This window comes from Anabrus simplex, chromosome 10, assembly GCF_040414725.1.
Source record: "Anabrus simplex isolate iqAnaSimp1 chromosome 10, ASM4041472v1, whole genome shotgun sequence".
Lineage (NCBI taxonomy): Eukaryota > Metazoa > Arthropoda > Insecta > Orthoptera > Tettigoniidae > Anabrus > Anabrus simplex.
The window spans coordinates 22,465,540-22,493,324 of record NC_090274.1 but is presented as its reverse complement, the minus strand read 5'-3'; the positions used below and the strand labels follow the sequence as shown (position 1 = coordinate 22,493,324).

At 40.3% G+C, this 27,785-nt stretch overlaps 1 protein-coding gene across 1 annotated transcript in view; it reads right to left on the bottom strand.

Moving 5' to 3' along the window:
- Window positions 1-27,785, bottom strand: part of LOC136881768 (uncharacterized) — a 234,386-nt gene that overhangs the window by 155,235 nt on the left and 51,366 nt on the right. The gene's annotated exons all lie outside the window — the stretch shown is intronic.

Below are 27,785 nucleotides of genomic sequence, written 5' to 3'. Positions count from 1 at the left end.
TAGGTATTTTTACATTTTAATCTGATAAAACACTGCAACAGACAAAGAGCAAGTTAACAGTTGAACGCGTTGTTTAAGGAAACCTTAGGATGCGACTACAAGGAGAAAGGAATGTCAGACAGAAGGAAATAGCTGTTGTGAAAAGGGTCATTATCTGTCTACCTGCTTGTATTGCAAAACTGAAAGCACTTCTCATCTTGCCAAGGGACAGTGTTGCCAACTTATATTTCCAAGGTCCGCTAGGCACTAAAAATCCGCTAAAATTCCGCCAAGAAATCCGATCTCAAATAATGAGCAATAATAATAATAATAATAATAATAATAATAATAATAATAATAATAATAATAATTTCAGATGCCATTCGAAAGCAAAGAGTTAAATTTTTTGGACATATTTCAAGAATGCCTGATGACAGACTTGCTAAGAAAATCTTCAACCACCTCAATAAGCCCAATAGGGAAGGCAACTCTTATGAAAAATGGTTTGTTAACACAAAGAAAGATTTGCAAGAAATGAACATCAAACATCAAGACATCCAGAATAGAACCACCTTCAGAAAAAAGTTACACACATTTAAGGGTTTCTTAGAGCCAGAAACAGCGACCAAGAAGAAACAACAATGGACGGCTGAAAGGAAAGAAGCAGCAAGCAGGAGGATGAAGGAGTACTGGCGCCAAAGAAAATTTAAATCAAGAGGAGTTATATACGTGGTCCACAGCTGGCCAAAATCGAAATAATAATAATAATAATAATAATAATAATAATAATAATAATAATAATAATAATAATAATAATAATAATAATAAAAGTAAATGTCTGCACTCACCTGATCTGTGAGTTTCACTTGGATCAACCCCCTGCCTGCGAGTTTGCGAGCTAAAACTTGTAGGTGCAAACTAGGTGAATCCCCTACTTCAAGGGCCACACACAGAACAGGCCAGGTCATTAAACGATCTTCCTTCATAGCATAAATATAAATGCTACTCTCTCACAGTTTCATTATCTGTCGTCATTCGTCAACTAAGAGATAAGTACCCTTTCACCACGCATTACAAATTTATGATACCACGATCTCATAATATCAAATCAAATAACATGTTTGCCTCATGTGACTGCTAGCTCCTGACAAGAAATACGGAATAGCTCAGAGACAGACTGGAGTATAGATTAAAAAAAGTAAAATAGATAAAACGCTAAATTCCGCTATAATAAATCTAGAATTCCGCCAAAATTCCGCTGTCCGCTAAATGGTATATTTCTCCGCCGACAGGCTTCTAATTCCGCCAAATTTAGCGGAAAATCCGCTAAGTTGGCAAGACTGCCAAGGGATGCACAACATAGAGATCATGACATTTTTCATTTCGTTCAGAAATCTTAGATAATCGATCACACATAAGAGAAAAATATTCCTGTATGTGCAATAACGTTCAAAATATGCATTTGCATATGCATTTTTTAAATTCGGGCCCTAGTTATAATGTAGAATGGTACAGGGTTCAAGCGTACAAGGTACGATTTACAATTCTTTCGATGGGAATGACAGTATCAGCATTTAAAACAAAAGTAAAATTCCAGTTACTCATTAAGCAGAAGATAATATAATTACGTAATTCAACAAGTTTACTGCTTGATTTTGCAGTGTTGCGTGACTTTCCCTATTCACTGAATTTCTGAAAATAGTATTTAATATTTAACAGGTGTCCGATGACAATAGCTGGCCTCTAAAAGGCAAGAGGGAGGGAGAGATTAAAGTACAGCAACAATGTAAATATACCTACCAGATAGATTTTATTTCTTATATATACAAGACAGATGTACAGTATGCCTTCAAATAAATAACCTGACTGATATTATTCCCGGTAAGCATGATTGGATTGCTGGTGAATTTATCAGATAATTTAAACCCAAGCAACCACAAGTCACAGCCTGTCCACCTTAACTATGTATTATATTATAAAAGTTTCTAAAGCCCCTCTTAAAATGGAACAGCGAAAACTGTAATTCATTACGTACATTATAATAATATTTGAGGTTGAAGCCTAACTTTTTATTGTATCCGGTCACAATACATAAACTACAATGAACATAAATAACTTATTTCTTACAAAGTAAATTGAAAAATGTCGTAGATTTCTGGCCTGTTTCTTTAATCATTTTCTACCTCCATTTCAAACCTTCACGGCTTGTGACGTCACCACAACGTCACTGTGGTTGAATAGCACACCCACCTCTGGTATATACCAATATTGCAACATACCGCCTTCATTTCCCGTTTCAAATCCTATTTACAATGAATCAATAGCAGCAAATTTCCGCCTTTTTTGAACTTACATTTGCATTAAGCAAACCAATTAATCATTTACAGTACATGTTTCATTCCATTTGGAACATCTTAAGCTGTATTACAACGCTTAGGTGAAATTACAAAGTATTTATCTTCTTAAGAACATCTTAATAAGTAGCGTACCTTGTTTTACTTAAAATCTATGTGCATTTAAAAAATATATAATAAATTAAAATCAATGTGGATGGTTGAATGGGGTGGTGAAATGGGAGGGAAATGTATTCACTTATTTTAGCCTACTGTAAAACTATATTTATCCATGGGAAAAGATGTATACAAATGTTTTTTCCAGAACTTTTCACTATGATATTCTGCTTGTCTACTAATAAAATATTTTTGAAAAGTAACTTTCCTCTGTCACTGTTCTATATTTTACAAGGATGTTCTCTTAATTTGTTCCTTCCAAGGCGAATGTTGTGTGTTTTAATTTCAGAAAAGTGTCACCTCTTGATGGCATTACGACTGCGAACGTCAGTAACTTAAATGTGAACTATTACATTATTGCACTCTCTATCATAATGCATAAAAATTTAAAACCACCAAAATATCCACTGAGATAAGCATGAAAGAGACTAGATTTATCACTGCCCACCGCGAGTTAAAATTTACCCGCTGACGAAGAGTAAGAAAACCTAGATTTAGTGGGAAAACCACAGTGTTGGCGACATTGATTCCAACGTCCTGGATTCGTTTTCCTGCCAGTGCAAGGATTTTAATTCTTCATTATGGTGACACTCCGGAGATAAGATATTTTTACGTATTGCATGTAATTTCACGAAACTTTGTGGGAATGTCACGGACATTTCTTTCATATACCAAATAAACTTTTTGAAATTTATAATTCCATTTTTTCCTGAAATTTAATTAACATGTTAATGTAAATTCGTAATTAGGTAGATAATACTTCTTTTAAAAGTACTAAGAATCGAGTTTTCTGTATATAATTTATAGAAGGAGATATATCGTACTAAAGTTTATGTAATTTCTATGTTTTAAAATTTTGGATTTAAAAGTCCCTACTACTTTAAAAAAATCCTGAAATCAAACATTCCATATGCAGGTTTCTTAATATAGCTGTGATACATATACCATACCAATTTTATTACATTTGACAGAATATTATGGGAGAAAATGGGATATAAATATAAAATGAATTGTTTGAATTCAGTGAAATAACTTCATGACAAGGAAAATGAAACTCAATCCTTTCAATTTCAGTCATTAAAAAAATTTCACCAGAATGACCAAAATATCGATTATTGTCTCCGGAGTGTTGCGTTAAGGAGCAGAACGGTGTTTACTTGATACGATTTTTTTTCATGCTCTTAGTTACATGAAGAAAGCGTGCAGTGAGGAGATTACGCTACTGTCCTAGTGTACATAGACCAACATTGGTTGCCATGGTTACAATGGCGTCGTGAAATAATTGACGACGCTAATTCCAGATAAACCCCATCCCAAAAACATATCCTTGTTAAAAAAAGGAAAGAAATTGGCTCTGAACCTTCGCCAGCCAATTCATGTTTTACAGCCAGTAACAAAACTTTTTGATCACAACTTGTTGTAGCGTTAGGTAATTTCATCGCTACCAGAAAAAAATAATACAAAAACAAAACAAAAACAACATGCTGTGCGCGTTGGGAAAGGGAAAGTGGATTAGAGTAGCAGAAGTTCCACACAATTTATAACACAATGCAGGCAATTTGTTCAAGTTTCGGGTGAAATAATCAAGACAATAGGTCATCCTATTCCGTTATTTATGTTACAATTAGCTGGTGGCAGTGCGATACCTCATTAGTGTGTGCATTCTCCGACAGATTTATGTGATTCTCCAATACTCGAGGGGGAATAACCAATCCTCGTGTTGGGCCAGTTTAATGAGAGGGTGGAGGTAACTCGATAGCACAGACAGAAACTTAAGTCTGCACGTGCTTACAATGGGCGATTCCTATCCGTCCTGGCAGTTTAACTTTGAAGTGTCTGGTGAACCAGCTTAGCTTCAATAACCCAGCTTTGATCGCGGTGGATCTTCGAAGACGGAAAAGTCTATTGCATCCCTTGTGTTTCAAGTCAGCAAATTGAAGATGAGTCCACCTTAAGGGCAAATGAGTACTAAAAGGAAACTTAATATGACACAGACGTCATTCTTTAGTAATATGCCTACATATTTATAAATCATATAAACCTATGCCATTATTTGTAATTCATTTTTCAAAGTGGTGCTGTATCATGGCCACTACTTTGCAGTTTTCCAGGTAATTTCCAAAACACACGAATGTTTTTCTACGATTATTTTTTCATTATGATTAGTAATGTTATAGCTACAATATGAATTAGAATCAGCGAAGTCCATCAAGTATAAATATTTCTTTTCATGAAGTTAATGTTTACATAGAACAGGCAGCACAGGAAATCAAAGAGAAATTTGGAAAGGGAATCCACAATCCAAGGAGAAGAAATCAAAACCTTGAGATTTGCCGATGATATTGTTATTTTATCTGAGACTGCAGAAGATCTCGAGAAGCTGCTGAATTGTATGGAAGAAGTCTTAGGTAAAGAGTGCAAGATGAAAATAAAGAAGTCCAAAACAAAAGTAATGGAGTGCAGGTGATGCAGGGAATATTAAATTAGGAAGTGAAGAGTTAAAGGAAGTAGATGAATATTGTTACTTGGGTAGTAAAATAACTAACGATGGCAGAAGTAAGGAGGACATTAAATGCAAATTAGCACAAGCAAGGAACAGCTTTCTTAAGAAAAGAAATTTGCTCAGTTCAAACATTGATATAGGAATTAGAAAGATGTTTTTGAAGACTTTCTTTTGGAGCGTGGCATTGTATGGAAGTGAAACATGGACGATAACTAGCTCAGAAAGAAAGAGAATAGAAGCTTTTGAAATGCGGTGTTACAGAAGAATGCTGAAGGTGAGATGGATAGATCGAATCACGAATGAAGAGATACTGAATCGAATTGGTGAGAGGAGATCGAATTGGCTAAATTTGACAAGAAGAAGTGATAGAATGATAGGACACATCTTAAGACACCCAGGATTTGTTCAGTTGGTTTTTGAAGGAAGTGTAGGTGGTAGGAACGGTAGGGGTAGACCAAGGTATGAATATGACAAGCAGATTAGAGTAGATGTAGAATGCAATAGTTACGTAGAAATGAAAATGTTAGCACAGGATAGGGTGGCATGGAGAGCTGCATCAAACCAGTCTATCGACTGATGAGTCAAACAACAACATTTTCCAGTAGTCAATTTTTCCTTAATTTTCATTTGAAAATATTACAACATAACAACAGAAGCTAGGTCAATAATTCTAGTAATTTTCTTCTTCTCTATAAAGCATACATGCACGCGAAATTTCATCTTAATATCTTCAAATCTTTTAATCAATCAGGGAAACGGTTCTGAAAAACAAAATTTAATGGGAAGCGAGCAACAAACTTACAGATAAAGTGCTTGCTTGGATGACAAGGCTTCACGTTTTGGGGCCAGAAATTTGAAAGTAGTGGAGATATTAACGAAACTTTTGCACTGTTATAAAAGGTAAATTTTAAATGAAAATTAAAAATCTCATTTTTGGTCAGTCAAAGGTGTTGGTTTAAATAAATCGAAATCCTGCCTTCTTTCCGTACTCATAAGAGTATGGAAAATGACACCGTACTGTGATTACTTCCTACACTGTTTTTTTCCGGAAACCGTCCTGCTTCACCGTAATGCAAACAGGCATAGTCAGAGAGATCATAAATCAAGGAACATCTAACTTAACCGTGTTGATTGTTTCTCCGCCAGATTGCAGTACTGTTGTTCCGAACTCATCTAACACACAAAAAACGGCATCTGTACATTCCTAGCTCAAGTAATCTGTCGCCATTATAATATTGATTTATTTATAGGGTAATCCATTTCCAGGAGATAAACATCACATATATCACGGTAATATAGGACAATATTTACGATTCTGTACCTCAGTGGAGTGTTCGCTTCTTCAAATAACAATGTTTATGTTTTATTACAACATAAACCCATGTACACACCTCTTATATCTTTCGTAGCAAGACACGAACAATAAAAATGTCAATGCATGGATCAAATTTGAACGATCTGCGTCGTGACGAATCAAAATTCCTTTTTCTTCGTTCGGTACCGGCCATCTTAATGACTTTACCATTCTCCATCCTTTCACTTGCTACTCTTTTCCTGTCCGTATTTCATATATTGTTTCTATCCGTAGATTCCTGGAAACCCTTCCATATTATTAGTTGTCTGAATCTTAGTCTGCTCTTTCGAATGTTGGCATCTTTCATCTTTTTACGTCTCTCTAGTATCCAGCCAACGACCGTAGCCGTGTTGAAACACCGGATCCCGGGAGATCTCCGAAGTTAAGCAATATTGGGTGTGGTCAATATTTAGATGAGTTGCCACGCGCTGTTGGAGGGGGGTAAGGGAATGGAGGAGCGGAAAGGAACTGGCCACCCTCCCGTACGTAAACTCTGGCTCAGGCACACCTCTGCGGAGATTAGGACCTGCCTTCGGGCAGAATACACCTGTACCTTACATCCAGTATCCGGGTGCATTTTGTTTTTTTGGTTGCTGTTGAAGTGGTTGAATTGTCATTCGTTCTGATTAAGTATCCGCAAAACTTCAGTCCCCTTTTTTCCATTCTATCCGTTATTCTCTCAGTCCTTTTATACTGAATTTGGAATTTACTTCCACCTGCAGCCAGGAACTCTAAGTCACTTTCAAAATTCAAGATTGCATGTAGAGATTACCGCTGATTGTTTCGTGTCACTGGTGACGTGTGATAAGTCGTGTGATTGTGGTAGATAGGCCAGTAACATTGCCATTTTTCTGTACAGCTGAAGAACACCGTTTCTTATCATTAACATTAGTTTAGTTTTACTGTTATACTGTAGTATACATTTATATAATGTCTAGCTTTTTAACTCATGTACATAGATCATTGTTTATGACCATACTTGTATTTCCGTTACTTTATTACGTATTTCGTTCTGTTTATGCATTGGATTGTATTCTTCACTTTTTATGTTACTTTTTTCATTATGAATTTTTCTAACTTCATTTTCCGGATTTATTTTATTTTACTTTATGTTATTTGTTGAGCTTTTCTTTCTTTCTTCATTATATGTTCCCCAAATTTTAAATTTTATAATAGAATAGTATATTTCTTGTACTTTACGTGGTTAAGTGTAAGAGAGAGCCACGGGCCTTAACAATAAATAAATAAATAAATAAATAAATAAATAAATAAATAAATAAATAAATAAATAAATAAATAAATAAATAAATAAATAAATAAATAAATAAATAAATAAATAAATAAATAAATAAAAATGTCCATTGCTTGTCTTGATGTGTATATTATGAAAATTATTTAATTATATTTATTTTATTTAAAATAATTAAATATACCATTGTATGATATAAAATATTATACGCATCAGCCACTAAATTAATAGTTTACGTTACTCGTTTCGAAACTCTGTAAACATCTCAGTAGTAACGTAGATCACTTTCAGTGACTGTTGCTTTAATTACTTCTAGTAATCTTACCAAGCATCTCATAATCGGACATTTGACGCGATAACGGCACTACATATTTTTTATAAATGAAACTACCCTCTTCTCTCCATCCAGCATTAGAGACATGGACATATCAAATTCAGGGGAGGGATTATTTTTAAGCAACAAGACAGACAGTACTGAAATTACAAACTTGCTCTGAACATCAAGATTCGTCATTATAACATGCAACACGTATCTGCGTCAGTACAGCACTTACAACCTCTCGTCTCGCGCATTGTTCAGAACGGTCCTGTAGATCAAACCTCTTTATGAAAACATGGGGACATCCCTACGTGGGCCATCGGACTGGAGAACTGATTTCTCCAGCATGCCTCGAATTACGACAGAAAATAGTAATCTTCTGTATCCTTGCGAGAACTGTGCCACGTCGGTATGACGCTGAGGTAATTGTAAATTAATGATACAATGATTATATTTATATTAATGACTAATGCATAATAATTTGAACATCTCACTCATAATAATTAAAACAGAAAAAAAACACCATACCATAAGACTATATATTTTTTGTTATTGGTGCTGATACGATTGTACGGCGAACAAACAAAATTACCTGAAGATACGGATTTGACACAGACACAAATGACTGGACATACACGAACTCCGCTGAGTTTTTCGCAGTCGGTGGTGGTAACAACGCTGCTTCTCAGAAACGTTTGGTGGTTTGCCTATACTGCTAGGCGTCACACATTTTAACTTATGGTATTCATTACTCTGTCATGGAGGATTCTCACCTACACATTAAATGGAAACAAAAATATTAGAACCCTATCGGATAAAAAATAATTTATAAACCTGTCTAATATTTTAAAACCCGTGATTTATGAACAAATCCCTACAAGCATCCACCTAGTTTTTAAGACTATTTTGTAAATGTTCGCGAACTGCGTTCTGCCTCGTAATCGATGTCTGTATGCGTTTTTAATTAGATTTTTCTTTCTGGAGGAAGGAAGTACCTGTCTGGAGCAGGAATACATTTGCAAAAGATCGTCTTCGGAGGAATGTTCTGGAGTGCTGCAAGGAAGGTAATTTAGTGAAGTTCAACCTAACGTGAAGGAAAGAATGTTTCTGAATGTTAATTAAAAGTAACGGAAGGTACGAATTAAACGTAAGAGAAGTGCAGTTAACTGACATACAGGGAAAGTAAAAAAAAATCACAGTTTAGAAATTGTGAGAGTGGAAATATGCCACATAAATGTACTCTCAGGGAGATGCGGTGTCTCTCGCTCACCAGGAGAACCCTGGTTAGAATCCAGGTTCATCCAAGGAATTTATTCCTCGACTAAAGATCATATTGGTATTTATTCTGTCTTGCTCGTTGTCCCTGTTGCCCTCCAATACCTTCATACCATCGTGGATGTGACAACTGATATCAATTTTGTTTAAATTATCAAGTACATTTTGCTCATGTAAGATAATAGACAAGGATGCAGTTTTACGGTTCATGAATGTCAAAAGCATGATGGTAACATTGAAGTGTACGGCTTTACGTAAAATTCCAACCACAGGCAAATTACTTTTCATGTCAAAATTATCCACTTGAACAGCAGACGCCATACCGGGTTGTCCTTTAGAGAAAACCTGCTAGTAGTTGATGTGTGTTCTAATGCAAAATAAATTAGCCCATATTAACTTGTAAAATTTTCTGTTTATAATTCCAGTAGACTTCAGTGAACGAATTCAACTTCAAGTAGGCGTGTTCGATGGTCCTTGTTGTATAAAGGGGCCTAACAGCTAGGTCACTGCCCGTAATGGTACGAGCTGTAACGAAACGAAAATTAAATCTTCAAAATGTATCCACTGACTAGAATCTAAAACGAATAGTGAAGAAAAAAATATAGTAAAACAAAAACAATCAGTGGATTCAATTCACAATGTCTTAATTACTGGGATGATACGTATTATCTAAAGGGGTGCAAAATCCACGTCAACGCCCCCTCGAAATGGTACTAATCACTGGTAAAGCAGAACCATGGTGTTCCTCCTGTAATTGTACTAAGCATGGGTAATGTACACTCATGGTGTTTATCGCATGGTAATGTAGACCCACGGTGTATCACACATTATGGTAACGCCCACAGGCAACACAAACCCCTGCTGTTCCTCATACAATGGTACTACACTCAGGCAACACAGACCAACGGTTTTCCTCACATAGTCGTACGAATCACGGGCGCCAGCCAAACCCGTGGTGTTTCTCATATAGGAGCACTTAGACCCATGGTGTTCCTCATAATATTAGTACTACTCTTAGGTAACGCAGCGCTAAGCACTTATTCTCGCTCGATACTTGTCTACCGGGCGAGTTGGCCGTGCGCATAGAGGCGCGCGGCTGTGAGCTTGCATCCGGGAGATAGTAGGTTCGAATCCCACTATCGGCAGCCCTGTGTCTATTAGCGGCTTATAGGAATTACTACCTCTAGTGTAGCCGGGGTTGCCAAATCGTACACTGCACTAGACAGAAAGAAAGGGTAAAGACTGAAGAGTGTGGAAGAAAGTTGTTTGACAACTTCTCCACACCAAACAAGGATCGCTTAGAACTCGTGACCTCAGCAGGGTGCGGGGTGTAATTGACAGCTCTCTTTCAGGAACTGAGGCAGTCACGATAGGTCCCCACGTATACACACGATGACATCACACGCAACGACCAGATCAGTAGTGTTCCTCGCGTAATGGCACTGCTGTTAGGTAATACAGACTCATGGTTTTCTTCGCAAGGGTGTACTAGTCGTAAGTAACGTCGATCCATGGTGTTCCGTACATAATGATACTAATCACAAGTAGTCTTGTGGTTTTAATGGCATCATCTCTTGGTCGCCTCTTACGACAGGCAGGGGATAGTGGATTCTTCGTCTGCGTACCCCACACACAGGAGGTGTAGGCGTGTTCGATCTTCTCAACATTTTTTTTACAATTCACTGTACGTTGTACCGACAGATAGGTCGTGAATATGGAAAACCGTCTTCAGGGCTGCCGAAAGTGGGGTTCGAACCTACTATCTCCCTAATGGAAGCTCACAGCTGCCCGCCCCTAACCGCACGGCCAACTCGTTCAGTTCAGGTTAAATGTGCTGCATATGTTTTATTTTTAAAGTATTAAAAAAAATTATAAATTAATTTTGGCAGACTGAACAACCTGAGAGTTATAAATTAACTCAGTCGAAAGTGAAAATAAATGACTTCCACTATATTAAATTATGAAGGGAAAAGTGTGTTCGATTACATCTGGAACAGGTTAATATTGTGTTTCAACGCTGAAATAAACTTAACAGTAAAAATACGAAATACAAATAAAAGTAAGGGAATTCGATATATTGATTGGAAGGAAGGAAGGAAGGAAGGAAGGAAGGAAGGAAGGAAGGAAGGAAGGAAGGAAGGATGAGAGATAATGCTATCGGATTTACGTCCCATTGACGACTTTTATAGTTTTTCGGAGACGCCGAAGTGCTAGAATTTAGTCCCACTGGATTTTTTTAACGTGCCAGTAAATCTACCGACACGAGCCTGACGTATTTGAGCACCTTCCAGAAGGCCATCGCTTCAACCGTCTGAGCCACTCATCCTGGCGAGAGAGAGAGAGAGATGACCGGCAAAAAACACATACGCGAGCGAGACTCGAACACCAGCGTTTGCGTTTAATGCTTTCCCCAAGTCCATCACTCAATGAGTAAATCAGACAGCTACTTTTCCTGATACCTGTGCTTAGCCGTACGCAGTTACAGTGTTGCCAGCGCCTCCTTTTGTACATTCCTGTTCTATTATTCTCATGGACCAGAGAACATTTTGCTAAATCACCTTTGGTTTAGACTGTGATACAGAATCGCATTGTGTATTTAGAGTGCACCATTTTATTCACTCTGTATGCTGACTCTAAATTAGTAAATAAGGCTAGAATCCATAAACAGAAAAACTGTCATTTTGAAATGTACATTGCTGACAAAGATGTATAGGCAATGCTTCAGGGATTCAATGAGACTGCGGGCTGACGAATGTATCAATGCTAATGGAGGCGATTTTGAACATTTTGTCTGAGAAAGTGTTTCATGTGTTATACTGGTAGGTTCTGTTCCTGAACGTTCCTATGTAGAGTTGTAGAAAATTAATTCTAACATGGAAATAAAGCGTTTCCTAACCCATGTCCATATGGCATATTTTCTTCTTCTACATGTGTCGAATGTGCCCTGTAAGTTTGCACGTACTTTGTTGATACACCCTGTATACAGGTGCAGCTTTCATGAGGGCACTGATTATGCAGCACGTTTCATTTAGGGCGATATTCACTTTCTTCTTCCCGTTGTTCTCAAGACAGTGGCGTTTGTACCCCAGTTACTGTCCGACTCGTTGGCTGAATGGTCAGCGTACTGGCCTTCGGTTCAGAGGGTCCCGGGTTCGATTCCCGGCCGGGTCGGGGATTTTAACCTTCATTGGTTAATTCCAATGGCCCGGGGCCTGGGTGTTTGTGCTGTCCCCAACATCCCTGCAACTCACACACCACACATAACACTATCCTCCACCACAGTAACACGCAGTTACCTACACATGGCAGATGCCGCCCACCCTCATCGGAGGGTCTGCCTTACAAGGGCTGCACTCGGCTAAAAATAGCCACACGAAATTAAAAACCCCAGTTACTGCATGTTTATTTTTTTAGGGTGGTGTTCCATGCCGCAAATTTCTTGACCAACAGAATGAATAACAACATACCCACACTTTTCCAGAAAGAAATACACGAGTGGATTTATGTATCGAGTTGGCTGCTAAATTAAGCGACACTCTTAAGTGCTGTACGAGACATTCCGCGGCTTTAATCTCTCGCAACACAGCGGATGTTTGATATGCAAGACGAGACATCGTCTCCAGCGCGTGCCAAGGAATTAACGAGGAAGAATATAAGGAATGTACTCTATTTAATTATGAGATCTCTAACTCTGAGGAACATTCCACAATCGTAATTATGAGTAATGGAGACGGGGTTCTACGGCTTTCATCGCTCACTGAAAACTGACTTAGATTCCTCTATACGAGGGCAAGTCAAGAAGTATCAGCAATCAATTTTTATAATTTATTAAAAAATGTGTACACACATGGTTCATGTTTGTGGGTTACTGTAGTCACGTCCTAGTTCGTGAACCATGGGCAACGGCTGAGTGGCCTAGTAAGTGGTCCTGAGAGTCGAGATACCAGTTGCTATGGAATGGGAGTGGGCATCTCGGACATATTCTGAGTCGTAGCCCTCCTTGTGCTCAGGCGGCTAGGACTACACAATTCACCGGTGGTCCATAACCCGTTAGAGGAGAGATCCTCACTTGGACTATGTGCAAGTAGGGCAGCATCCTGCTTCATGAATTTACCGAGCTCAGAACACTTTAAGCAAGCCTCGGACCTATGGGAGTAATGGAGTCCCACTCCCATTTGACAGGCGAGGGACTCCTTGGAAACAACTTGGCGAACGAAATGGAATTCGATGGGGAGCTATCAATATTAATGGGGCTTATGGAAGAAAGAAGGTAGAACTTGCTGAGTCAGCAAAGAGGATGCATCTGGATGTGCTAGGAGTAAGTGATATTCGGGTAAGGGGAGATAAGGAGGAAGAGATAGGAGATTATAAAGTGTACTTGACGGGTGTTAGAAAGGGAAGGGCAGAGTCTGGGGTAGGGCTCTTTATCAGGAATACCATTGCACGCAACATAGTTTCTGTTAGGCACGTAAGTGAGCGAATGATGTGGGTAGATTTGTCAGTGGGAGGAATTAGGACAAGAATTGTGTCCGTGTATTCACCATGTGAGGGTGCAGATGAGGATGAAGTTGACAAGTTTTATGAAGCATTGAGTGACATCGTGGTCAGGGTCAACAGCAAGGATAGAATAGTGCTAATGGGCGATTTCAATGCGAGAGTTGGGAATAGAACTGAAGGATATGAAAGGGTGATTGGTAAATGTGGGGAAGATATGGAAGCTAATGGGAATGGGAAGCGTTTGCTTGACTTCTGTGCTAGTATGGGTTTAGCTGTTACGAATACATTCTTCAAGCATAAGGCTATTCACCGCTACACATGGGAGGCTAGGGGTACCAGATCCATAATAGACTATATCTTAACAGACTTTGAATTCAGGAAATCTTTTAGGAATGTACGAGTTTTTCGGGGATTTTTCGATGATACAGACCACCATCTGATCTGTAGTGAACTAAGTATCTCTAGGCCTAGGGTAGAGAAAGTGAAATCTGTCTGCAAACGAATAAGGGTAGAAAATCTCCAGGACGAGGAAATTAGACAGAAGTACATGGATATGATTAGTGAGAAGTTTCGAACAGTAGACAGTAAGCAGGTTCAGGATATAGAAAGTGAATGGGTGGCATACAGGAATGCTGTAGTAGAAACAGCAAGGGAATGCCTAGGAACAACTGTGTGTAAAGATGGGAAAAGGCGAACATCTTGGTGGAATGATGAAGTGAGAGCAGCCTGTAAACGTAAAAAGAAGGCTTATCAGAAATGGCTCCAAACAAGGGCCGAGGCAGACAGGGATTTGTACGTAGATGAAAGAAACAGAGCGAAACAAATAGTTGTAGAATCCAAAAAGAAGTCATGGGAAGATTTTGGTAATAACCTGGAAAGGCTAGGTCAAGCAGCAGGGAAACCTTTCTGGACAGTAATAAAGAATCTTAGGAAGGGAGGGAAAAAGGAAATGAACAGTGTTTTGAGTAATTCAGGTGAGCTCATAACAGATCCCAGGGAATCACTGGAGAGGTGGAGGGAATATTTTGAACATCTTCTCAATGTAAAAGGAAATCATCATGGTGGTGTTGCAAACAGTCAAGCTCATGGGGAGGAGGAAAATGATGTTGGTGAAATTATGCTTGAGGAAGTGGAAAGGATAGTAAATAAACTCCATTGTCATAAGGCAGCAGGAATAGATGAAATTAGACCTGAAATGGTGAAGTATAGTGGGAAGGCAGGGATGAAATGGCTTCATAGAGTAGTCAAATTAGCGTGGAGTGTTGGTAAGGTACCTTCAGATTGGACAAAAGCAGTAATTGCACCTATCTATAAGCAAGGGAACAGGAAGGATTGCAACAACTATCGAGGTATCTCATTGATTAGTATACCAGGCAAAGTATTCACAGGCATCTTGGAAGGGAGGGTGCGATCAGTCGTTGAGAGGAAGTTGGATGACAACCAGTGTGGTTTCAGACCACAGAGAGGCTGTCAGGATCAGATTTTCAGTATGCGCCAGGTAATTGAAAAATGCTACGAGAGGAATAGGCAGTTGTGTTTATGTTTCGTAGATCTAGAGAAAGCATATGACAGGGTACCGAGGGAAAAGATGTTCGCTATACTGGGGGACTATGGAATTAAAGGTAGATTATTAAAATCAATCAAAGGCATTTATGTTGACAATTGGGCTTCAGTGAGAATTGATGGTAGAATGAGTTCATGGTTCAGGGTACTTACAGGAGTTAGACAAGGCTGTAATCTTTCACCTTTGCTGTTTGTAGTTTATATGGATCATATGCTGAAAGGTATAAAATGGCAGGGAGGGATTCAGTTAGGTGGAAATGTAGTAAGCAGCCTGGCCTATGCTGACGACTTGGTCTTAATGGCAGACTGTGCCGAAAGCCTGCAGTCTAACATCTTGGAACTTGAAAATAGGTGCAATGAGTATGGTATGAAAATTAGCCTCTCGAAGACTAAATTGATGTCAGTAGGTAAGAAATCCAACAGAATTGAATGTCAGATTGGTGATACAAAGCTAGAACAGGTCGATAAATTCAAGTATTTAGGTTGTGTGTTTTCCCAGGATGGTAATATAGTAAGTGAGATTGAATCAAGGTGTAGTAAAGCTAATGCAGTGAGCTCGCAGTTGCGATCAGCAGTATTCTGTAAGAAGGAAGTCAGCTCCCAGACGAAACTGTCTTTACATCGGTCTGTTTTCAGACCAACTTTGCTTTATGGGAGCGAAAGCTGGGTGGACTCAGGATATCTTATTCATAAGTTAGAAGTAACAGACATGAAAGTAGCAAGAATGATTGCTGGTACAAACAGGTGGGAACAATGGCAGGAGGGAACTCGGAATGAGGAGATAAAGGCTAATTTAGGAATGAACTCGACGGATGAAGCTGTACGCATAAACCGGCTTCGGTGGTGGGGTCATGTGAGGCGAATGGAGGAGGATAGGTTACCTAGGAGAATAATGGACTCTGTTATGGAGGGTAAGAGAAGTAGAGGGAGACCAAGACGACGATGGTTAGACTCTGTTTCTAACGATTTAAAGATAAGAGGTACAGAACTAAATGAGGCCACAACACTAGTTGCAAATCGAGGATGGTGGCGACGTTTAGTAAATTCTCAGAGGCTTGCAGACTGAACGCTGAAAGGCATAACAGTCTATAATGATAATGTATGTATGTATGTATGTATGTGTACACACTTTTTTGATATAATTTCTCAACCTATTCACCCTGCTTTTCAATGAACATGGTCCAACGTTTCACAAGCTTTCTGATACTTTCTGCTAAAAAAAGGTTTTTGTTTGCGCCGCTTCGTTCACCATGACTAATGTGCATATGGTTTACCACGTCATCAACAGTCACTCGTCTGTTAATCAGGATCGTATCACGCACTTGTTCAATACTGGCATCAATTACGGCTGCAGATGGACGCCCGGATCTTTTCTCAATCCTTCACGCTCGTGCGACCCCTTTTGAACTGTTCAGTCAACAGGTAAACACTTCGCTCTGGCAAAACAATGTCCCGTATTGTGCTGAAAACCTAAGAATTTCCGCTCCTGGTACACACTCAGACCACAAAAAATATGGATTACGGAACGCTGTTCTTACTTGGTGCTAACAGAGTGTGCCGCGGCCATCTTTACGTCGCAACAGCGCAAGCTGTACTGATCTGATAACGCTGAAACCTACAACAGACGTAGACAACGGTGCCATCTAGCGGCTGGTGAGCACACAACGCCATACAGCCAACCTAAAAACAATTAGAGCGAAATTGCACATACTTATCGACTTGCCTACGTATGAGTCTTCTGAAAGTTGATGTTTTGAAACGAATTATCACGAAACTATTCTAGCTTCCCCTACTGCTCTATTGATTAGTGGTAGAGCGTTGATCTCAAATTAAGTAACCGTCTTCTCTTCAAATATGGCGGCGATGCGTGTCAACCACACACTCTCTGACATCTCAACTGTTGCTGGAGTGAGGCAGGGTTGCATTTTATCATCCCTCCTTTGCAACCTCAACAGCGAGCACATCATGGAAGAGATCCCTGAAGACTAGAATGGTATCATGAAAATCAGCAATCTACAATACACAGTTGACATTCTGATAATAGCCAAGGATTAGCATGAATTAGACACAGCCATGCGGAGGCTTGAAGTGTATAGATTCCAAATAAAGAATACGAAAATCAAAGTCTGATATAAGACACCGTCAACCGCTTGGAATACCTGGGATCGACTGTCACTATCACTGGCAACTACGAGCCTGCACGCACATTGCAATGGCGAGTAATTCGACAGCAAAGCTTGCATTCGGAAGTCGTTGTTTCTTGTTTAAAGGGACCTATCAGCTAGGTGAATGGCTTCTAATGATACGAGGTGCAACGAAATAAAACTGCAAGTGACTAAAATCTAAAACGAATGATTCAGAAACGACAGCAGATCCAAAACAATCCGTGGATCTAATTGAGAATGCCTTATTTTTGGGATGTTGGTTGTTGTCCAAAGAGGTTCAAAATCCAGATCACCGGCCCCTCATAATAGTACTAATCACAGGCAACGAAGCATCGCGGTGTTTCTCGCATGGTGGTACTAATCATAGGCAATGCAGACCCATGGTGTATCACACATTATGGTACCATCCAGAGGCAACACAGACCAATGGTGCTCTTCATATAATGGCAGTACTCCCATAGTAATCCTCCCCCGATGGTACCAATCACAGAGCCAGCTGGAACCAGTAGCGATACGAGTCCCTCAGGTAGTAGTGATTATCGCTTTAAGAGGGAGCACAACCAGCCACATGTTATAGTATTAATCGCAAGTAAATTCGACCCATGTTGTTCATCGCATAATCACAGGTTGTCTCGTGGTCCAGAAAGTATCATCCCCTGGTCGCCCGTTTTATTCGCTTCTTTCGACAAGCAGGGAAAACCGTGAGTCTCCCACCCCTAGAGAATCGCATCTGGAAGGGCACCTTCATAACCGGGAAGACGAAACTCAAAATGATGCGGACTCTCATCTTCCCCGTCGCAACATATACGGCAGGAACTTGGAACTGTGGAGATGGCATCAGAACCTGCACGGCTGATAGTGTCACGATTTGGAATTGGTCTGTATCACTAATTCGTAACAGGTAGCTAACTTCGAGCAATCAAAGAGATAAAAAAGACAATTGAATTGGAAGCAGGCTGGGAAAAGTGAGGTATGCGTGGATGGGACAAGAGAGAATAAGTGTAATATTTAGCAAAAATGTATGTTCTTTCTACTTGAAACACAACCAAAATTGAAATCAGTATCTTACAAATTTCAAAACTAAAGTACAACAAGATTTGAACGGAAATGACATTACGACGGATGAACTATGAGAAAAACGGCGCAGTTACAAGATTTTATGTAACAGAGTCCTAGACCATTCACAAGACGGTTTTTGCAATAACAATAAAAAAGATCTTACGACTTTCGAAGTTTTAGCTAAAAAAAAAAGGGAAACACAGTTACAGAAAAATGAAGTGAGTAAGTCAGCAACAAGGAAGGTCGGAAAAGGAAGGGGCGGAATCACAACAACACCGGGAATCGTCCGCAAATAACTAGATGAAGTCTCACAGTTTTGATAAGTTCACTTGCCGAATGGTTCGTTTAAAGAGAAGTCCAGGCTCACATTTCACAACTCAAGCCTCAACCAAAGATACATTTTTTTTTTAACTAGTCAAGAGAAGTATGAAATTAAATACTTGTACATAATATGAGTTGCCCATGCTCGTAAATGAAAAGGAACATAGTGTAGAACTATGCCCGCATAATGACAAAATCATTACACTCTGTTACTCACCCAATATCCACTAGTGTGCAAAAGTCAAGCATAATCACTAAACGAGGCCATACCGTCTGACAGGAATGTCAGACGTATTACTGAACAAACTGAAGCTGACTCACACAGTATATGTCTCACAAAGTGTCCAAAAAACAGTGCCAGAAAGCTTCTGATAGCTAAGGTACACCTTTGACAACAAATAACAAAACTTGGCAATGTCTTCCACAACAAAATATGCTGTTAATAGGGTGTAGGATACGGTTACTCCTAACGGCCACACATGCTTCGCAGTGACGTGGCATGCTCTCTATCAGATAGTTCAAGAGCTCTTGTGGCAGTCGATCCCATTCCTCCGAAAGGGCAATGCGAAGGTCTTGGAGGGTCCTTTGTGGAGGTTGACGGGATGCAATTCGCCTCTCCAATGCATCCCAGGCATGTTCTATACGATTCAGATCCGCAGACCTCGCTCGCCAGTCCATGCGATGAATGTCTTCCCCAGCCAGAAATTCATTCACCAGAGCAGCGCGCTGCGGTCGGGCATTATCGTCCATTAAGAGGACGTACCTCTGAAGAGTCAAACATGTGGTCTCAGTACCCCATCCCTGTATCTCCGAGCGTTAATAGTGTTCCTCGGACCACCCATGAAGATGTGCAGGTCCGTACGGCCATTCAACATGATGCCGCTCCACACCATGACGCCACCACCACCATAATGGTCTCATTCCACAATGTTCCTGTGGTTGTATCGGCTACCCGGTTCTCTCCAGATTAATGTGCAACGGGAATAGTTCTGTAAACTAAAGCGGGATTCATCTGTGAAGAGCACATGCCTCCATTCATTCACGGTACAGTTTCGATCTTGACGGCTCCACAGTAAACGGGCCCGTCTCTGTGCTGGAGTGAGCGGGACGCACACCGCTCGACGTCGGGCTAACAGCCCTGCTGTTCTGAGCCTCCGGTACGCAGTTTGCCGGGAAACGACAACACCTGAGACGGCCGCAGCTCCACCAACAATTGTCTTGGAGGTGCACTCCGATTTCATCGGGTGCTTAAGGCCAGATATAGGTCCTGCTGTGGGGTGGTTACTCTTGGTCGACCTGGTACTGGCCTACGACTAACATCTCCTGTGTCTCGAAATCGTCTCCAAAGCCTGGAAATGACACTTTGTGGCACATTCAAGGACACGGCGATTTTGGTCTGTGTCTGGCCTGCTTCCAGGCGGCCGAGTATTCTACCTTACAAAATGGGGTCCAAATGGCGTCCTTGTGCCATTATGTTATCACGTTCACCACGAGGCTACACTCCGCACACTATAACAGGACAAACACGACGGAGGAAAAATGGGGCTCGGGCACTGGCTGTGTTTACCTTGCGGTTACGCCGCTACTAAAAGCAGGGAACACTCCTTTCCTATACAGAGCGGACACGCAAGGTTGTAGGTGCATACGTCGTGCGATTTGCGGTCTAATTCCTGTTGCCCTCATTACTCGTAACTTATGCTTAACTTTTGGACACCAGTGTAGTTGAAGCGGTAGTAGAATTTCTCAGTGATGGAATTGGGAGCAAGTAAGACGACCCTCCAACCTCACTCGGTGTCTGTGCTGGACCGAAGACCGAGCGGTCGGGGGAAGGAATTTATAGGGCGAAGGAAGGTTCTTGAAGCACAATAAACTTCGAGAAATAATACTGTGAAGCGGAGAGTGACGTAAGCCACGGGCAATAGCAAATACCAGTTCAGTATGTAGCAGCGTGTTGAGTGAGTCAAGAGATGAGCGGAGCAACAGCGGGCTGTACAAAGTCAAATAGGTGAGTGCTCGTTACACTAGGTAACACTGTCTGGCCATCCATCCATAACTTACATCATAGCTTGCACGGTTGCTAGGTAACATTGTCTGGCCATCCATCCATACCTCACATCACAGCCTGTACGGTTGCTAGGTAACATTGTCTGACAATCGATCCATACCTTACATTACAGCTTGTACGGTTGCTAGGTAACATTGTCTGACAATCGATCCATACCTTACATCACAGCCTGTACGTTTGCTAAGTAACATTGTCTGGCCATCCATCCATACCTTACATCACAGCCTGTACGGTTGCTAGGTAACATTGTCTGACAATCGATCCATACCTTACATCACAGCCTGTACGGTTGCTAGGTAACATTGTCTGACAATCGATCCATACCTTACATCACAGCCTGTACGGTTGCTAGGTAACATTGTCTGACAATCGATCCATACCTTACAACACTGCCCGTACGGTTGTTAGGTAACACTTCGTTACACATTGTAGCGTCAGGTTACACAAATTTTCGGATGACCCCGAGCCACAAGACATATTTATGTCAAAACTTGCGACTCACGTCCCACGGCTCGCCCAGAAATCCAGAAGGCGAACGAAAGGGAGTAATTATTAAGTACTTCATAATGCAGGAGGAATTCACTTTTTGTGCCTTCTCTTCAACATATGGCTTTTTTTCTTTCGTGCTTGTGCTGGTTTTTAATCGAAGCAGAAGTTTGTAGGGACTGCAAAAGGGAAAAGAAAGAAGAGTCGCCGAAACAGTATGATATGGCATAGGGTGAGAGAAAGAGAGGGTGATGGCAGCTGTGCCGCGAGCGTTGGCTCATCTGTCCTTGCAGTAGAACGGAACTACTATTTCATTATAAAGGGAGCGGATTTCTATGTACTAATAGGAGAGACTGCGTTCACATTCATCTGGTTCTAAAGGCCTTCTAATCCGCCAAGTAAATTCTACACGGAGAGTTGTATAAGTAAGGGGAATATGTCATGGGCAACTGAAAGTGATTCTTATTTTAGAGATCCATACACAGGCTGGCCAACCTAAGTTTCTTACCGCAAATATTTTCTTACAAGTTGAATAACAATGTTCAAAGTGTGTCCAATGCCTTAATAAGTACCGAGGTGGCAATAAGTTGTGTTTTCTGAAAAGAACCAGAGCCATTCTTGCCGTATACACAGCTGGTTGTAGGCACGCATATTCAGATCAGTGTTGCCAATCGTACAGACAACACCACCTGGCTCACGCTAATTCAACAAGTGGCGTAATTTCTTTGGGGATGAAGTGTAAAATGACTTGCTAAAAACAGTTTAATTAATAAAATTTATGTCAGAGAAAAGAAAACTGATTTTCTCTTAAGAAAATATTAATCTGAATTTTCTGGGAAATATGCGTAACATCCACACACTGGCATGAATGAAAAGTAAATAATCCATTTACGTATTCTACCTCATTGTCGCCTTAAGACCCGTCTGTGTCGGTGAATCATTCTCCGGATCATTTCGGTATAAGCAAAATTATCTACAAAAAGTATAAAGGAAAAAGATTTGATCCGTTCTTCCAGTGGCGTAGATATATCTCCCTTCCCTCAATGAGGCACTTGTACTCATGATTATAAATAGAAGAATTTATTAATTTTACGAAGGTAAATCATAAAATAATAAAACATCCATTTAAAATGTGTGGCCTTTTTTTTTTTTTTTTTTTTTTTTTTTTTTTACAATTTGCTGTACGTCGCATCGACACAGATAGATTTTATGGCAACGATGGGATAGGAAAGGGCCATGGCGTTAATTAAGGTACCTGTGAGTTTGCATTCGGGGGATAGTGGGTGTTTGGGATTCGAGATGAATAGGTAAAGACACTATTTTCGAGTGACAGATCTTTGGATATCCTTCTGTGATGTATGATCTGAGCGGAAGCCAATTGTAAATAATGTTATCGAATAATAATGAAAAAACAGTGTGCAACGAATGGAAATTTTTTCCCCATCTATTCCCAACAGTGAGTTCGATTCCTACTGTCGGAAGCCCTGAAGATTGTTTTCCGTGGTTTCCCATTTTCACACCAGGCAAATGCTAGGGATGTACCTTAATTAAGGGCACGGTCGATTCCTTCCTACTCCTATCCCACCGTGGCCACAACACCTGTGTGTGTAAAACTTAAGTTATCAGAAGTCGAATCTTTCCCATTAAACCTCAATAATGACCAAGAATTTCTTAACATTGAAATTAAAGACAAATGTTGTTTGCCATGAAGCGAATTGCGTGTCTCAGAAATGCAAAACTAGCCTTCATACAAATTCACTCGAGAAAATAAGTGAGTTCTGGGACAATGAGCAGAAAAAATGAATTTAATATTACGGCCAATTTAATAACGTAATAATTGCATCCAGCCTGAATTTTTTTAAAAAAGAAAAGGGAGGTGCGAAAGGTTTATAAGATAGCAAAACAAACTCACGCAAGGTGTCACAAAACTGAACAAAGAACACCTACAAGAACGAGAACGAAGGCATAATTTGAAAGCTATTTAAATACAAAAGGTGTTCCTGGCGTGTAGGAATGTGGTCGTGGCACTACGGACAGGGATGACGTTATCTTATGAAGAACTTGTAACACACAATTACCGTGGAGACAGCTTTGTACCTACAGGCGACAGCAGTCTGCGCACCGACCTGTTCCACTTTGCTTCACTAATATTTACAAGAAAAAATTGTATCTTATATAGGTAAAAATTTGCATAATATTTAAGAAATAATAACAATATAACAACATGCATCGTTTTTGCCTTGATGTATATGGTGTTCCATAACATAGGGAGTGGATAATATGTCGAAAAACAACATAAATATTCCGCATGAACATAGTCCTACGGTCAAATGTTTACGAACTACGCCTTTTTTAGTTACTAGATGGAATGGTGGGCAGTGCGTATTCAGGATTACGTTTGGAGTCAGGTTGCCGTTACAGACATTGCAGTACTTCGTCAGAGTGCAGGACAAGGTTGCCATCGCAATGCCTGGAGTGTTCGAGCGTATTCGATATAATCAGTGAGGTGGCGTGCATTAAGGCGCATGGTGGACATTTTGAGACATTCTTGTATCAGAATGCAGTATCCCAATATGGCGATAGCTACATGACGTGGGATGTGCCAGGTATGATGATGATGATTATGATGGTGATGGTGGTTTGTTGCTTAAAGGGGCCTAACAGCTACGTCATCGGCCCCTAATGGTTCGAGGTTCAACGAAATGAAAATATAATTAAAATTTCAAATATCCAATGGTGGATACGGATGTGTTTATAGGCATAAGGTCGTTTTCAGCATCGACTATGAGGATGAGAAATTTCCCTACAAATTTAGAAACTTTCTGTCTGTTTGTAGCTATCGTTTTACACAGAGTGTATCAATCATGATTCATCCTCCCCTTCCCTATCTAGCTCCTGCCACGTCGGGACATTTATGGCACTTTTCCACCTTCTTCTCTTCTTCCACAATTCCTCTTCCATCATTTTGTCCCAGTCCATGTTTCTTCTTCTTCTTCTTCTTTACTGAATCGATCTACCTTGTTCTAGGTACCCTCCCCCCTCACTTTCTTTCCCTCGAACTTCATCTCCATCATTTAATTTCTCCTCCATCCTTTTTACATGTCCAAATCATCTTAGTTTACTCCTATCAATTCTCTCGTTTAGTTTCTCTGTTCCGACCTCCTTTCTCACATCTTCGCTTCTCACTCTGTTTATCCTTGTTCTTCCTATCATATTTCTTAGGTATTTCACTTCACTGGCTTGAATTCTACTCTCCTCCCTACTTGTCACTATCCAGGTCTCAGCCGCTTAGGTCAATCTGGGCGTATGATACTGTTACGAATAAAACTCCATCCGTTTCATTACTCTAATGTATTTCAGTTTGGCATAATAAACACACACACACACACACACACACACATTGCAATACACAATTGTAATCAGCTATGAATGGCCACACTTACTAATTACAAGTCCCTATTTCTTAGGGCACAGCAGGCGGTCCGGCCCATTGTTACCTAATCCTTACTTTCACTTCCCCAAGTCCAGTCAACTCCTACAGCTGCTGTGCGTAGACAGCTGGATTTGAACACAGTGCCACTGGCTACACAACACACGATGACTGTTCGTTGGTTAGATTCCACAGACAGTCCAACAATTCATAGAGTCACATGCAGTGAACAACTAAGCAGCTCAACAGTATTCAACAGCAGAACGATACTCACAACAGCAAACATTAACACAGGTACATTTACCTTCACACTCGCAATAGCGACTTTCCTCGCTGAGCCTCAGTCCACAGAAATACACGAACACACAATACAGTCTTCTGTTCTGTCGTCTCCACCCACTCATTGATATCTCCGACACCACCCTCAGCCCAGCTACCGAACCACAACTCACTGTCACACTGACTCCCCCACGGAGTCCGACTGTGACTGACTGTCCGCGGCTAGCCTCTCTTTTTATAGCTTAGGTGATTTCACCCACAATTTTCGCGAGGCTGTGACCAAGATGATACGCCTGTCAAAGACAGTGGAATCACGTTTAAAACACAGCGCCGTTTGTACCTGCTGTATATAGAAGGCAGTGAGTGCTCTGACACACGACAATAACGTGCGGAAATGATGAAGACTTGCCTGGTTACCAAGGGGTCGATTTTCTGCCCACGAAAAATTGAAAACTGATGGCGCTAACTCCAAGATTGACTCCAAGCCCCAAGACATATCCATGTTCATCATCATCATCATCATCATCATCATCATTTCTTCGCTCCAGAAAGTCGGGTGCGGTTGTGTACGAGCTTCCTCCAGTTTGTTCTATCCATCCACAGATGCTGCACATATATGCGACACCAGTTCGCATCTCCAATTTCAAGGGCCTTCATTATCTGTTTTTCCCAAACATCACGAGGTCTTCCTCTTGGTCTCTTCCCAGGAACATTGTGGTCAAAGTAGGTTCGAGGAGTCCTGTGAGGGTTCATTCTTTTCATGTGACCGTACCATTGCAATCTCTTCACTTCTAGAGTCTCCAGCAAGCTTCTTTCCAATCCAAGCTGTTGTCGGATATCCACATTCCTTATTTTATCCATTTTTGTTTTTTGTAGACAAGAACGGATAAACTTCATTTCTGTTGCCTGAAGACGACTCTTTGTTGGTCCAGTAAGTGTTGCTGCTTCCAGACCATACGTCAGTATAGGTACTAGATATATTTTGTACAAGCTGATCTTGGAAACTAACGGAAATGTTTCATCCCAAAGTATTTGACGTACAGCGTGATAGAATTTGGAAGCTTTCTGTATTCTGTTGCTAATCTCTTGATGTATGGTATTGTCTGATGACAGAACACTACCTAAATACGGGAAGTTGTCTACAATATCCATCTCCTCATCTCCAATTCTTAGATGAACAGTTGGAGAGTTTCTACTGATCACCAAGCCAACTGTCTTTGTTTTGATGATTTTGAGACCAAAGGTTGTAAAAGCTTCATGCCAGAGATCTAGTCTAGTTTGTACTTCCGCTTCTGTCTCACCCCATACCATTAAATCATCAGCAAAAACCAGGGCATTAGTTGTTGGATCCTTTCTCTTAACCATATCCATGTTAAAAAACAAAATAAGAAACTTTGTTTCGGTTCCTTCTACCCTCGCTAGAATTGGAGTATTGAATTCTGATACACGCTGTACGAATCACACCATATCTAAGATTGTATGTCATGGAATACATGCAGACGTGCCAACTTTCAAAAGTCAAAAATCAGGAGACTGAGGCATATAGCGATTTGTTAAGACCCGTCATTGACGACGCAACTTGCATCAATTGAAGAGTATTTAACACGTTATACTGCTCTATTACACTTCTCTTATTTATTTATTTATTTATTTATACTGCATATATATGAGATAACGTTGGAGTTCAAGAGGAAAAATTGGGGCAAATATTCGTTTATAGGAAGGGGAGTTAAGGGAGATTTTCAATAAATTTCCAGTTTTTTTGCAATCATATAATAAAAGGCTAGGAAAACAACAGATAGGGAACCTGCCACCTGGGTGACTGCCCTAAATGCAGATCAGTAGTGACTGATATTTCTTCATCGTAACTGCCTTAGACTTCTTCAAAAATTCTGAACAAAATTATATGCTCAAATGCTTTGCCAAATAGATTTTAAGTTTTTAAAATTATTTTTCGGGTATATTTATCTGAACTGTGCTTTTGTCTTTGTAAACATGCCAAAAGTGGCTCACAGTCGGCACTGGTATGTGAAGACGGTAAAATATAAAGCATTCACTGTTACATTGCACCGACACAGATAGTTCTTATGGCGACGATGGGATAGGGAAGGCCTAGGAATGGGAAGAAAGCGGCCGTAGCCTTAGGGTACAGCACCAGCATTTGCCATGAGAGAAAATGGGAAACCACGGAAAACCATCTTCAGGGCTGCCGACAGTGGGTTCGAACCCACTATCTCTCGGATGCAAGCTCACAGCTGCGTGCCCCTAACCGCACGGCCAACTCGCCCGTCTGTCATATTTAAGATCACCACTAGCTGATTGCATTTGCCCTGGCAAACCCCACTGAAAATCAATTTTTCTCTAGTTACTTAAAGAATGAGGAAAAACCTGGCATTTTCAAAGAATAAAGAAGTCTACTCTCAAAATCGGGAGATAAGTCTCTGCAATCAGGAGATGGTATGTCTGTCATTGGAGTGGATAATAATCCAGTTTCTGCAAGCACGTGTGTTCTGCTTTTATATAACTGACTTTCTGGAAATCGAACTTGGGTAGAACTCGTATCTTGTGAAGCACGTTCAGTTCCTTAATATGTTTCAACAGGATGAGAGACTTTTTCCTTTAAGTCAGCTATTAAAACACACAAGCTCAAAAAGTATTCATAAGCCGACAATGTCTCCTAATTGCTGCCATTATGCTGATGAGGTAATTTATTATTCGGATTTACATCTCG